This window comes from Myiozetetes cayanensis, unplaced genomic scaffold (genome assembly GCF_022539395.1).
Source record: "Myiozetetes cayanensis isolate MyiCay16 unplaced genomic scaffold, myiCay2020 scf2-11, whole genome shotgun sequence".
Lineage (NCBI taxonomy): Eukaryota > Metazoa > Chordata > Aves > Passeriformes > Tyrannidae > Myiozetetes > Myiozetetes cayanensis.
The window spans coordinates 102361114-102375527 of record NW_026087411.1 but is presented as its reverse complement, the minus strand read 5'-3'; the positions used below and the strand labels follow the sequence as shown (position 1 = coordinate 102375527).

The 14414-nt window shown below is 36.4% G+C and overlaps 1 long non-coding RNA gene across 2 annotated transcripts in view; it reads left to right on the top strand.

The window, feature by feature from the left end:
* Positions 1 to 14414, top strand: part of LOC126640642 (uncharacterized) — a 114716-nt gene that overhangs the window by 23111 nt on the left and 77191 nt on the right. For both annotated transcript variants that reach the window (XR_007629103.1, XR_007629102.1), the window contains exon 2: positions 1218 to 1336. This is a non-coding gene — a long non-coding RNA (uncharacterized LOC126640642). The remainder of the gene's footprint in view (positions 1 to 1217; positions 1337 to 14414) is intronic.

Here is a 14414-nt window from a genome sequence, read left to right as displayed (position 1 = left end):
TAAAAGAGGCAGAAAATTCTGAAAAGTCTATGGAGAAATGAGTATTTTTTTTCTTAAACTGTAATCCATCCTATATTCTCAAAGGCCCCTGGGTCCACTTATATTAATTTACTTCCAGTAAATTCTTCCTCTTCCCAGTATTTGATACCTCATGTAATATAATATAATAATGGCCAGTCTTCGCGAGCGAAGATCCGGGGAAGGTCTTTCCACCTTCCAGCCTGCGCATTGGATTTTTTAGGTGAGACACAGTGTGCGCGGAACTGAGCCCACCCTTTAATCCTAAGGTTCATCTGCCGGGGCCAAGCGAGCTTGGACAGTGGCAGCGAGGTCCTTAGGACGTAGGTGGGTTGCCTTTAAGGGCTAACGAGCCCCACCTGCCCGGGAGTGGCCCTGACCGGGAATCGAACCCGGGTCTCCGCGGTGATAGCGCGGCGCCTTTACCACTAGACCAGCAGGGGCTCCTGATACCTCATGTATAAGCAGAACATATGCATCCAAAAGTTGACAGTAGTGGTTTATTAGTTCTTTCATGCAGGCAGAATGTTCATGGCAATTAAAGATAATTCAGCACTCAAATATGAACAAAGGAAATGTTAATATGTCTGTCAGAAATTCAGCTCAAAGATATAAAGAGAAAAAAATAAATAATGAAGTAATTTCCAAGAACTTTTAAAAGATACTACAAAATTTTTAATAGCAGTGCCAGACAGTACATGTCAACTTTCCTTTTTAAACCTTTTGTGGTTTTCACTTGGTTGTGAAGGTTTGCTGAAGCTGGATTAGTTTTGAAGAACTTAATTGGGGAAAGATAATACTTCTTCCTGGATAAATTTTCAGGGGAAAAAAAAAAAAACAAACAAAGAAACAAACAACACGACTGAGAGGAACATTTCTTTTTACAGCCACAAAGCTTTGAACAATATTGAATTTTTGAGCTGTGTATTACTCTCTTACATATGTTGAGAAGTGCAGGGTTCTTTTTTCTATTTTCTTTCAGTAATAATGCACCTATTGATGCATTTTAAAGGTCATAATTTTTCACTTTTTAATACATGTGTAAATCAAACAGGAGGGCTGCACAGCTCAAAATTGAGTGTAATAGCCATGCCTTGCACTGTGAACACCAAGCAGTCATGAAAGTGTAATCTCTACCTGAAATGATGCAAGATGGCTAAAATGAGTGTAATGGCTCTCTGTTTCACTGTTTTTTCCAGAATAAGACATGGAGTTCTGAAACATTTTATATTTTAACACACCATCAAAACAATTGAACAGCATCCAAGCAATGCACAAGGAGTACATAAAACAGAAAATGGACAGCAAGTGCAGCAAGGTAAGCCTTGTTTAGTGGAGATGGATCTCATTATCACCTACTGTTAGATGTTTACAGAAACACTTACATTTTGGCCTTAGCCTCATCATGTAGTCTGTGGGGAGAAACAGTCACTGGAAATACCGAGTTTTCTCATGCCTGTTTTATAAATCTGTGTTAGGAAATAATGAGTGGCACTGAGAAATACCTATTTCTCTTCACTATCAGGGCTGTCTAGACCGCTAGTTCAAATATCAACTCCTGATCTGTAAATGCCTGCAGTTACTTGCAGGTATTAGCTTAGATTCACTTCTAGGTGGGATTTTTATTTTCCTGGATAACTTTCTAAAGTTGTCTGAAGTTATAAGTATGTGACCTAGAGAATATTAAGGTAACTTCCAAGCTTTATAGAGGCTCATTTAAAGCTAGAAGCTAAGTTAGATCAGGAACTGTGGCTGGTCATTGTGTATTATATTAGCTATATTTCCTGTGGTCAAATCAAGTTGTTTGCTGAGAAGTATGAAAACTATATATTTTCTTATTGTCTCAGTGAGATATATGCCTTGTTTGAAAATTTCCCTAATCCTGAGCCTACTGTCCACAGCCTTGCAGGCAGAAGTTGAGCTGACAACTAAAATTCAGCTCCAACAGGAGCTCCTTCTCAACTTTCAGTGTGAAGGGCATGCCCAAGATGTTCCTAACCCTGCAATTTCTGACTGCAGAGGGCCTGAGGCAATAGGTGGGAAGGAGTCAGAGCCAGTGCTCAGCTGATCTGTATGAGCCTGTTACCATTTCAGTCCTTCCAGCTTGGGAAGTTCAGAGTACCTGCACAATTCCCCTCCTCTGAAATGCATCAAACTCCTTCTGGGTCAGTCACATTTGGACACAGTGGTCTATAGTATTTCTGTGTTTCCCAGTGTTATTTATCCCACTAAAAGATTTATATACAAGTAGGCTTCTAAATTAATTTTTTTTTCACATAATGTTTTTCCTCCATCTCCTTCTCCTCAATAAGAGAACAGATTTTCAGAACTTTCCTTAGCTGTGTTCGAATCATCATGCTTTCTAAATTTATTCTTATGTGATGATTAGCACAAGCTCATTTGCTTACTGGGCTTTCATTTCTTTCTTGGGTGTGCCTTGGGCTCCTGTATTTTCCCAGGCTTAGTTATGCAACATGACAAGGGCAGATTAATGATGGACAAGGGCAGAGTTACTCTATGTTAAGCAACAGCTAACTGTATGTTATTTGTCAAGATTCCTGTTAAGACATGTAGCTCAGCTTTCATTTTGAAAAGATATGGACATATTTGGTAGTGATAGCATAGGTTACTGTCAATCAACAATTTTAAATAAAAAAATGTACTATTCAAAATCCGACTTCAATCAATAGGTTTGTTTTTTCTTTTATTTACTGTTTTCACTAAAATTGAATGGAGTCCAAGTTCCCTACAAAGCTGACTTTACTGTATTTGTAGTAATTTCAAGTAACAAAACTGCTGATAGAAGCTTCTCCACATTTTTGCTACACTTAAGTGACCTAAGACATTCTATCTCCAAAATTATTTTCTTCCAATTTTTGCTAATTTAAAATCTTATTTTAAAAGTAAACAGTGGATTTAGAAAAAGTGCTCTTCCCCAACTTTCCCTTCCCCCTCCTCCCTACCCTGCCTTTTATTCTACCAGATTAATCTCTAAGTAAATTCACTTAAATCACAGATTTCTCCTGAGATTAATGAGAACTGAAGGTATTTTGGGTATTAGAAGCACAATAGCATTAATAGGAAAAGTAGTAGCTGCTACCTATGACTACCTATTTTGGGTGAAGACCAAGAAATTTGCATAGAAAATTTACCTGACTCTGTCATGTTAACCAAAGACTTTAAATAAACTTTTCACCTTTATGTTTTTTTCCTTGGCATTTGTTTTGTGAGTATATTTTAGAATGGAGCCTTCTAAGATTTCTCATGGTCCCTGCAATCTGGAAACTTCACTTGACTGATGAATGAGGATGATTTTTCAAAATGATACAACTGCAGCAATTACAGATACTCAAGCAACAGGGTAAATACAGTGGCACACACAATTTTTTTGTGGTGCAAGCCCTAACAGGAATGTGCCTTTGACTCAGAGAGAAGGCAACATGTTCACAGCAAGGTTTGGATGACTGTGGAGTGCACCTTAGCAGATAAAAACTATTCAGGGGTGGAGTGATGAATTCCTGACATCTCCACTGGCTGTGGAAGACCCCAGAAGGGATTTGTCAGGTCTCCCCAAACTCACCAAGTGGGTGTCAGGGGAGAACAAATTGTAATCTCATACCACATGTAATTAGTGGATCTAGAACATAAAATTTTGAGTGATACAGATCAGCGATACACAGACTTTCCAGCTGGGTAAGCTGCATTCCCTACGTTTAGTGGGGAGAGAGGCCTTTTGGCTCCCCTACAACATTGGATTAGCTATGCAGTGCCTCCAAAATTAGCATGATGTGCAAAGAGGGGCTTCAGAAAGGTGATAAGTAAACATGGACCTACTTTTGTTCACAAAACCCACAAGCTGGTTCCGAAAAATACTTTGTCCACTGAGGGCTCACTGAAAAGCAGGTGCCAGGAGCACACCACAGGGTTGCTGGTTAGGGGGAGGCAACTGCAGCTGGTTCTATTGGCTTTTTACTTTGTTGGATCTCAGGTGTTTCCTGTTGCTCTTCCTGTGGAATTGAACTTTAAGGACCTTACACTGTCAGAAACTGTTTGGAGGAGGAGAGAGAACAGACGCCCTAACTCGTACATATGCTTCCTCTTGAGCAGCTCCAAGTAGACGGCAGCTCCCAGAGGCCTTTTTTGTTCCCTGTTTTTCTTTTCCTGAGCTTGCCAACACAGACTCTATCTGATCTTCTTACAATGACATCAGTGACAGCCTCATATTACATTAAAATATGTTTTTACTGTCTGTTCAGGAATGGAAGGGCAGTCTGACATGATGAGTTTGAGCACATGGTCAATTTTTGTTATAATTTGCATAAAGAAATGTAATATTATTGCTATACTATCATGTTAGTAAAGTTGTATAATTTAATTAAGATTGAAAGTTCCAATATACCTCACAGAACAAAATCAGAATAATAATTTGTTCCTCAAATGAGCTGAAGACCTTACAGAGTTTACACTGTCTTTTCATCTATGTGTGTGCATTTCTTCTATGTCTGCTCACTCATTAATTCACACAGGTCAATAACTTGGACTGGAAGCTGAGCTGTAACAATCAGGAATAAGCTATACAAGCACAGAGAAAACTTTGGGGTTTAGGAAGGATGCATACAAAATAGGCATGCCCTGCTTCCTGAACACACCTGACACTCTGAAATGCCCCTGCAGTATTGTCTGCACATCATGTAAGACCTCAGAAAAAGTGTCCAATCCTTTCACTTCACTGTCTGTTGTGAGCTTTCAGCCTGCACCAGATCATGGGGGGGCGTTCTACTATATAGACAAGACTTTGGATTATAAATCATACTGATTAAAAGAACCCAACCAAACAAAACAAACCAAAAAACCCAATGATATAATAATAAGATTATAAAGTACTTGCCTCAACTGTTCCATTCTGAAATAGTGACAGAATCATACTGCAGGCTAATGGAAATGATGTTGTTAGTTCTCATAAGTGTATATCTTAAAAAGAATAAAGGTAGATAAAAAACCTTTTTTTTGAGCTTCCAAAAATTATATTTATATATGAAAAATATTCAATATCTGAACAGGAAAATGGTTCAGACAAAAGAAAAACACAGTATGTATAAACCTTAATATGTCAAAGTGGAAAATCCATAATTCTTTGAGCATTAAGATGTCTCAGAGGCAATTCCATTTGTCCTTGACTTTGGGTGGGTATTTCAGTCACAGCTGTAGGGTCAGCCAATTACTCCATCAAATCCAGGCTGCTGTCAGAGGAATTGTTTCGTGAAAAACCAACAGAAGCACAATTCATGCCATCCTCCAGGACTGTGTCAGTATAGCTAACTCAAACCACTGGAATTCAGATGGAGCAATTCATAGGTAAATGACTTTGAAATGGTTATGAAGAAAAGGAAAAGTCTATAGAACTGAAGGATTTCTGCATCTGTGAAAAATGTAGCATCTGATAGATGTACTCTTTTTAAATATAAGCCCACATCTGCTGAGAGAATTAATGCATTTCCATGTGTGACACCCCATGAAAGTGTTTTATTATTCTTCGAATTAAGACCAGGAAATTGTACATTTAAATGTTCCTAACAGCCACTGAAAACCTTTGGACTGTTAATTTTTTAAGCAAGAAATATGGGGAATAGAGAGCTGAGCTCCTCATTGCATTCTACTGTCTAATTCATGATACATCATTAAAAATTTTAAATCCACCCTTTTTGTCAAATACTTTTCCTCACATTAATTATCTAATTGCAACAGGCTCAATTAATAGTCCTTGTAAAATGTGGTTCCAGCTAGTTGGAAAGGTCCTTCTGGTTAGAAAATTTGTCCTTATTATGGGAATTGTTGTGAGAAGGTCCATTTATATTAGATGCTAGTAGAGTATTTAAAAAGGGGGTATATAGAGTTGCGGTGAAGAGTGACAAGAAAATCATGAAGAAATTTCTGCTTTATTTGCATGTGCCACATCTCTGAGGCTCCATGTACACTATTTATCACAGAATATATGTTTTGAATGAATTAAATTTGAATTCACTTTCAGAGTTACCACATTTTAAAAACTATCTGTGCCAGATATTTATACATGGGTTTTTCTTGATGGTTCTGGTCATCTGATGGTATGAAAAATGTCCACATCTAGAAACATAGGATTAATTTAATTTAGTTAAAAGTCTTGATAATAATGTTGTTTGGTGGATTGTGAGAAATTCTGACTTTAACTCTGGGTCAGAGGCCCAATGTAGACAGTAATTATTGATTTAAATAACTGTTTCAGAAATTGAACTAACAAGCTTTTTTAATAATACTGATATTTCTGAGCATGAGATTTTTTTTTCACTTTTTCATGCATTTTATAAGACATGATATTTATAAGACGTGAGCATATGTCTCCATAGCTATCAAGGTAGCTTGTTATAAGTTGTACATGTATAAACCTTTATATATTTATTCACATATGTATAAAATCTATCTATACTCTATAAATTGTCAGTGATATATCTCTAGAATGCATTAGGATATGTATGATCAAATATTTATAGGTATGATTCATGTAACAGCATTACAGTGTTTCTTATGAGACAGTAATGGTGCCTGAAGACTTCAAGCAGCATGAAGTCTCCAAGCCTCCACAATTTTTGAGAAATTGAATTCAGAATACAAGTCTTTCTCTTTGAATCAGTGTAAAATGGAATCAAGTGATGTACATAAAGATTCCCAAAATCATGGTTAACATTGAATAAAACAGAAACAAAAGCAAGAAATATCTATAGATATCTATAGATATTGGTTCAATGCAGATGTTAGACAAATGCTACCAACCCAAATGTGCTGTGACAAATACCCCTTTTCCCCTCCCCAAATTCTTGTTTGCTAACATGAGGGGGAGAAGCTCACTTTATCAAGTAAAAGCTGATTTGATTCCAGCAGCTGTGCATTTAGACACCATATATTGTGAGATTCTCAGTAAAATCACTGGTGCTAGCAGTATTGTAGAGACATTTACAGACAATGACAAACTATCAGAAGTGAAGGTTTGTAGAACTAACAATGCGACTTCAATGCCTATTCTCAAAAAGCACTTTGTTTTCCATTCATACACAAAATGCAATTAACAGAAATTAGTACAATACCCCTCCAATTTAGAGAACAAATAATGATCATTCTAAATCCACAACACTTTTTCAGAGGTTAAAATTAATTTTAAAGTATCAGATTCTTTCATAGCGTGAGAATATGCTAATTTAAGATAACTTTTTTTTCAAAAATATTAGAGAAATCTATTCTGATCAACACAAAGAGACACTAAGGTGATTTCTGACACTGTCAGATGAGACACTCTTGATGCTAAACACAGCTTCATGGAATAAAAGCCTATACAGTAGCGCAGAATATCAATTGTTCATCTCATTTATTTCTTCCTATTGGGTATATCTGGAGTGGCATCCTAACTGAGTGTTAATGAGGAATTAATTAGAATTAAGTGCTTCAATAGCAGTTGGTGATTATTAGCTTTTTTTAGGATCAGGCAATTTAATTCTGAAGCAGTTCTCTCACATTTCCAAAATGGGTATAAAACAAATAGAAAGGTCGTTAGTTCTCCCTTCTCCCCTCAAGCCTTGAATTTACATTCCTTCATACAGTGACATTTTTAGGGTGATTTTTAATGACATCATTAGAAACCTGCCTCTCCTGCCTATCCAAAGGCAAAGGACTGTCCAAGTTTTCAGTAAGCTTTTTATACGTAGCTTCCATGTCTGCTGTGAAGAAGCCATTTCTAACAAAGCAGAGGTGGTGTTTGGTGTCTGTGCTTGCTCAGTTCTCAACCTGTCTGCTTAGCAAGCCTTGTATCAGTGCTTTGGATATGTAGGAAATCCAGCATCTAATAGGAGATGAAGTTTGGAAACAAACTGATGGGTTGGGAGACATCTGCCAGGTGATAATGACTTGAGGTCACTGTGGAACTAAGCTAGATATGACCCAGAGACCACAGCTGAAACACTTTTTTTTTTTTTTAGTGGTTAGCATTGCTTGCAGCTGGATTCAAGGTCAGACATTTTTCTTATTTGTCTTCCTTCAAAGTATTTTGTGGCTTTTATTGTTAGGAAGAGTGAAGATGATGACTTTTGGTCAGGAAAATAAGATGAGGTAAAAACAAGGTATACCATGCTTCTCTATTACCCTTCCAGTTCCTAGCTTTCCCTAATGAGGTTGCTGCCTCAGCTTTCCATGGTAAGCCAGAGCTACAGAAGTGTGTCATAGGATTTAAAATTCGCACACAGCTCTGGATGGTACTGTGGGGCTAACACAGCCCTGTTTAGAACTGCTGCTAAATCTGTATATATAAATGGCAACTTAAAAAAATCAGCATTTTTAAGTCAGCCAAGTTGAAAACTTAAACCTAAACGGTAGTTTGAATTTCACTAATTTCATAAAATGAAGAAGTGAAAAAATGTCTGCAAGAATATTTAAAATAATAAAATGGAGTTTACGTGTACTCCCAGGCAACATAAAATGAACATGTACTGCACAGACAGAGAAAGCAAAAGACGTCAACATGGACATATGAAAGTTGAGATGACAAGCATGATTAATAGAATAAATAGGATTTAAATACAGTATTTAAGATTTTTTCAGTTATTCACCTTGTTCAGGTACTGCATTATAACACAAATTTAACATGGTCTTCATAATGTTAAAATCCTGCTAATTCACAAGACCAGCTTTAAGCCTTGAGCCTTGAGCTGGACTTGACGATTTATGGAGCTCTCTTCCAAACTCAGCTATTCTGCCATAAAAGGGATAATTTAATCTTTATCTTGGACACAACAATGACTAACTAGAATAGAAATGAGCATTGGTCTACTCATTCTGAAGTACTGAAGAGACCAATACAGCAAGGTTCTTCTAAAAGTATCTCCTTCTTTTAAACTGGAGCATTGCTGTCTGTGTAACGTGCTATTCAAGGTTAACGTAGAAGACCCAACAGTGTCATGTTATTTCTTGTATCCACACAGGAGTTCAAGATTATTGCTAACAATATCACTTCTTCTTTTTTTCTAATTAGCATGTATCAGCAGTAGAAGACCAAAGTCTCCTACTAATGTCTGCAAATCTACATAGTAATTACCACTCATCTTGCTAGCTTTTAAGAATATGCAAGTTACTTAAAATTTAAAAGGTCTCTTTATGAAATAAGAAATGTTTGCAGCACTGACTGAAGACAGCAGGGCTGTGTTGACTCAGGCTTAAAAAGAAAGGAGAAAAGTATATTGCATACTAATAAGTATGCAGTCTCTTTAGTCAAATAGGATGAAAAGTCATATGTATATGATTTTTTAAAAGTTCTACCCTAAATTTTATTCATCTTAGTGAACCAGAGCGTTTATGAATCGTTGTACTGTTGCAGTCTGTAACATCATAACAGTTTCATGTACAAAGTATACATTTATTTGTGCATTTATGTTTAAATATGTATACATACATATATGTAAATTTTTTACTGATAGATGACAACTAGAAAATATTTAGTTCTGACTAGTCATCTTGCTAAAATAGAAAAGATCTCTGTATGTGCATAAAAGATCCTCCCGCTCAGAATGGCTCAACTGGAGAAGTACCAGCTTTGTAAGGTTATCTTCACTAATCAAATTAACAGTGAAATTATTATTGAATTAAGGGAATTTTTGTATACTCCCCAAGCATGAATTTAATTCAGAGAATGCCACAGCAATTTTAATTAATGGAGAGGGAAAAAAGGAAGAAAAACCAAGAAAGAAAAAGTAGAAGATAGTCTTGAAAGACGGTGGTCAATTATGCTGAATTGTACCAGAGATACAGCATTAACTGTTTTAAATAATAAGTAATGTCAATCTGAGAGCAACAGGCAATTCTGTAAGCAGGCAAAATCACAAATGATGATCCTTTTATGGACAAACTATCAGAGCAAAATTATGTGAAGCCAGGGAAAATGAAGGAACTTGTGCTGTAAGCCTATTTTATAAGAAAGAGTAATGGCATGTCATGATCCTGTGGGAGTATGTTCCTGTGGCAAGGACATCAGTGGGAAAGAAAGGGCGAGTTCAGTAGTTGCATGAAATAACTTTTAACTGCTCCTGATGCATGGCTGAATCAATATCATGTAGAGTTAAAGCTGTGAAGGAAGAGAGATGATCCCTGTTCGAAGACCTACATAAGCATGTAGGTTTTCAACATCTGAAATATAAGGCACCACTATGAAACATTTGTCCAGTATTGAGACAGTCTTTGAAGAGCCCAGGCACTGAGTAATATATATTTTTTTTCACTATATGACAGGATCTTACTTTGAGGTATTAAAAATAAAAATGATTTACGTGAGAAAGCAAGAACAGCACTGTGGGGTCAGACTCAATATCTACCAATATCCTGTCTTTGACAGCAGCCAGAAGCAGATGCTTAGTAAAAGATTATAAGAATAGAGTGAACACACAGTAATGCTTTCCTGTAATACCCTCTCACCTTCCAGAATTCTGGACTATAGCCACTTTCTGAGTCCTAGACTGAAACTCTATGGTCATAGCAATGTGAAATAGAAACACACATAACATTGATGTATATAGATATACATTCATATGTATCTGTCCATAAGTACATGGAAAATAATGTATACTTGTGTATATATATATATGCATGCATATACAAGCAGCTTTATATTACTGTGTGTACATACATATGTCTAGCATAGATCCACTTAAATCTTTTCCTCTTTTTTTCCCAAATTTGATGTTACTTTATTAAATATCAGGAGTGTCCCGTTGTGCAAAATGCATGTCACATCAGGTCAATTTAATTCGATATAATAGCTTGTTCTTGCCTTCTCCCCTTCTTTTTTGTTCATGAGAACATCGTTGACTTATGAATGTTATAATGTCTTCAATTTGCTTTTTGTTGTGGGGATTTTACAGTGTGGTTAAAGCCCATGAAGTGGGAGGTATGTATGACCAGGACTTAGCTCTTCCTGTTTTCAGTGGTTTGGTTAGTAAATTTTGGTTGTTTGAATTAATTTTATATTTATTTTTTCCATCGGAGGAAAAAAAGAGACAAATTTTGAAGTTATTTTTTTTGATTCTCTGGATAATAAAAACAAATATTTTAAATTTCTAAATTGAAGGTTTATCAAAATGAGCTTTCTAATTTATAAAAAATGTCATAAAACATCTCCATGCCAAATATTAATAGCTACAAGGGTCAGTCTTGGCTTTGCATGTGGGTATGTGTGTGGGAGAGCATACAAAAGCAGTGCTTTATAAAGCTACAAAACTGGAAAAGCATAACATCGTTCACAATACCAATAGCTATACAATCAGAAAAAAGGATTTTCACTGAAATCCATTCTTTAATATTATAACCTCTATGTCAACAAAAGTAAGTATTTCACATTTAAGGGAATACAGTCTGACATTAAAATCAGTGCATATTGTGCTTGGCAAATTACTACTTAAAATCAACTATATGTGCCTTTCAAGTGGTTTCTATTAGTTTATCTATAGACTTCCCGTGGCTCAGTGTTTGACACAGTACAATCTATGCAGGTAAGTCTCCTACAGCAAGATTTTTCAATGACATTTGGAGAACAATGTGTGGAAAACAAACTAGTTACTGAATGTTTTTCACTTATAATAAAGATATTTGTCCTAATCCAACTAGTGCTGAAGGGATGGGAAAGGATGTCATCAATACCAAAGCAGATGCCAGGCATTCACAGCACATCTCAGAAGAATCCTTAAGAGCTCCATATATCCATGCAACATCATTGGAAATGCTTTGCTGTTGGGATGGACTTAATAATATTTGCAGATAAATGAAGCAAACATATAAACAAAAGATGGTACCAGCTAATCTAACTTCATAAGAGGGCCTCTGAGTTCATTCTGTGGTAGACCCTGCAAGTGAACAATTCTTTTAAAAGTTCATTTCTCTCTTCCATCTCAGAGACGGATGACTTTTTGACTCTAGAAGAGTTGCTGACCTGTGCAGTTGGCCAAACATACACTAAGAATCGGACACGCCATTGCATTTCACTTCTGAGTTCCTAGTGAACTCAGCACAGAGGATGGATGGTCTGTAATAAAGGTAGAGTAAGGGGGAGGGTGGGTGAGAAAAAAGTTGCAGAAAATATTTTTTTAGAGATTTTTAAATTTTGAGAAATTTTAGTTCATGCCATGGACTCTTTTTAGTAGAAAAGCTGCGCAGCTCAATAAACAACTGTCTACTCAAACTATCGCTTGCAAGAACATACTGCTTTTTTTAACTGCAGCACAGATTGTGTGGGGGAAAACTCCTACAGATTAAAGAAATAAAGGAAAGGTGGAGCATAACTTCATCCCCTGACACTGTTGACACCTGTAATGTCCGTCCTGCTGTAATTTCACTACATGACATTTAACTAATTTCAGAGTAGAAATTAATTTATTCTAATATTCTTCTGTTTTGTGTTATAACTTACAATGCGGCTTTGTTTTTGTCAGCTGCAGATGACTAGGGCCTTTTTTCCTAAGCATATGAACTACACAAAGGAGTTGAAATGCCCCAAGGAATTCAAAATGAATTAAACTGATTTGTATTACATAAAGTGTTTGGTTGGTATCTACAAAAGACAAAAAAATCTTTCAGGAATAAGGAAGACCTCAATTTGAATTATTGTTGTGTTTTTTTGGTTTTTGGGTGTTTTTTTGGTTGTTGTTTTTTTTTGCCTTTTTTTTTTTTTTACTTCACTCTGATAAAGAAATCTATTTATTTCAGTATAAACGTGCACAGACACACTGAAGTAGAGTTTCCAAAAGTGCATGAACGACCTGGGAGTACATAACCTTCAGTTTTGTCCAGATAAATGGTGCTAAGTTTGTTAAACTGTAATTTATATTTTCTTCCCTCTTGCAGTATTGGTCCAGCCTTGTACTACCTCTCTAAACATCTATTTTTAATCACATCTCTTCCATCTGATTAATATGGCATACAGTGTACCTCATATATTCCTTATCTCAGTATATTTAATATCTATGAATGAATTTGTTTCAGCACTGCCTCATGCCAAATATGAGCTCATAGACATACCAGTTTTAAATGAACGCTTCCTCAGCACTTTCACAGTGTCATAAACAGTGGGTGGAAGGCCGGTTTCCAGAAGATTCTCCACATCTGAGAGTCATTTTCTATAGCATGGAGTCAGGAAGGTTTAATTCATAAAGAAACTCTGCTCTGTAGGGTAATCACTTCCAGAGGCTGAATTTGCAGTTAGGATATTCCCTTTTAAAGTTGTGTTTGTTGTTTGGTTGTTTGGTTGGTTTTGTTGGGGTTTGATTTGGTTTATTTTTGTGTGTGTGTAGTGTTTTCATTGTTTGTTTGTTTGTTTTGTATTATTTTGTTTTTGTTGGGACAGGACACCAACAACTGTGCACACACAGGGGTGTAAACAGATGAAGAGTGCACCTTCTTTTCTCTGACACTTCTAAACTCTAATTCTAATTCTAAAATTCAAATTATAACCTCTCTTCTAATATACTTTAATGCCTTGTTTCTAACTTTCCTTACAGAATACCTACAATTTCCCAATTTCCTTTCCAGCTAGTAAAACTTCCCCCATGACTTTTCTTTCTTTCCCCACCTGACCCAGGCAGACAGTGGAGGCCCGTCTGTAACCACAGCTGAATTTCTGGCTGTTAGCTCCCTTAACTCCCAGCTGCAGAATAATGAGAAGTTGATTACTGCCTATTTTACACTACATTCCCATGATCTGGGGCAAAGTCAAAAAAGCATTGCCAAAAAGGCTACAGGAAGAACTAAGGGGTTGTAAATATTAAAATATGCCTTTATGTACATCAGTTTGACTGTTTTTATGTAGACATTTGTTATTTTGACTATATTTCATAATCTCGCTCATTTATCAAACTCTGTTTCGTCTATTAACAAGTGTTTTTAACTGCAAACATATGTGGTGTTTCCTGAATGCTGAACAAATTGTGAGTTAGAGTTGTAAAATCCACTAAAAGTCCAGAAAGTCATGTAGCCTACCTGCTGCACTGCAGTGCTAAACCTGATAGACACATTCAATAAATGAGTGGTTTTTTGAGCAAAACTTCAGTTATTTGTCCTGCACTGGGGTCATTCCTTGAGTAATTAGCTAACCTACCAGCCAGGGAAGAGAGTGAGCCCAGCTCTAGGCTCCATCCTCAATGGGCCATCTGTTTGCATAAGGATCCAGTTTCAAGGGAAGGGCTGCAGAGTATTCTAGCACAGATACTTCATGACTATATGGCTGTGCTGCATGATGGGGATTTGGTCTTCAGCAATTGAGGTCTACTTCTTGGGTAAATGGTTCTATTATTACTATTATCTCAGCTGGAATTTGACTAAGAGGCTAAAAATGCCTC